The 424-nt window shown below is 43.6% G+C and overlaps 1 protein-coding gene across 2 annotated transcripts in view; it reads left to right on the plus strand.

Annotated features, from left to right (window-relative positions):
* The window catches only part of AMPD3 (adenosine monophosphate deaminase 3), a 31,947-nt gene that overhangs the window by 23,487 nt on the left and 8,036 nt on the right, over positions 1–424 (plus strand). The gene's annotated exons all lie outside the window — the stretch shown is intronic.

Here is a 424-nt window from a genome sequence, read left to right on the forward strand (position 1 = left end):
CCTGGTGAGATGGCAGGCTCTCATCACACTAGTACTGTTAGCTAACTCTTGGCAACATGCTTCCCCTTCCTCATTTTGAACCAGGAATTCTGCAGCCACGGGTTGCATGGGTTTACTGAATTTTCCATCTGTCAGTTCACTCCACTTAAATCCATTCAGTAGCTGTTCACCCAGTGGGGTGACAATTGCTGAATGAGGTGTTCTGGGGAGGAAAGAAGATACAAATATGTCTGGTGGTAGAAGGGGCTTCGCTAGTGGGACGCACCCTTTTGACAGCAGCCCACGACAGGTAGGCCTGATTAGATGTCACATCAAACTGTAGGAGAATGTGTAACTTGATTTTCTTCTTTTTAAATTCACATATTAATGACAGTTATATACCAAAGAGATAAAGAACAGTGCCTTTTTTTCAGAGTAACTTGCT

Source organism: Corvus brachyrhynchos, unplaced genomic scaffold, assembly GCF_000691975.1.
Source record: "Corvus brachyrhynchos isolate BGI_N302 unplaced genomic scaffold, ASM69197v1 scaffold542, whole genome shotgun sequence".
NCBI classification, from domain to species: domain Eukaryota; kingdom Metazoa; phylum Chordata; class Aves; order Passeriformes; family Corvidae; genus Corvus; species Corvus brachyrhynchos.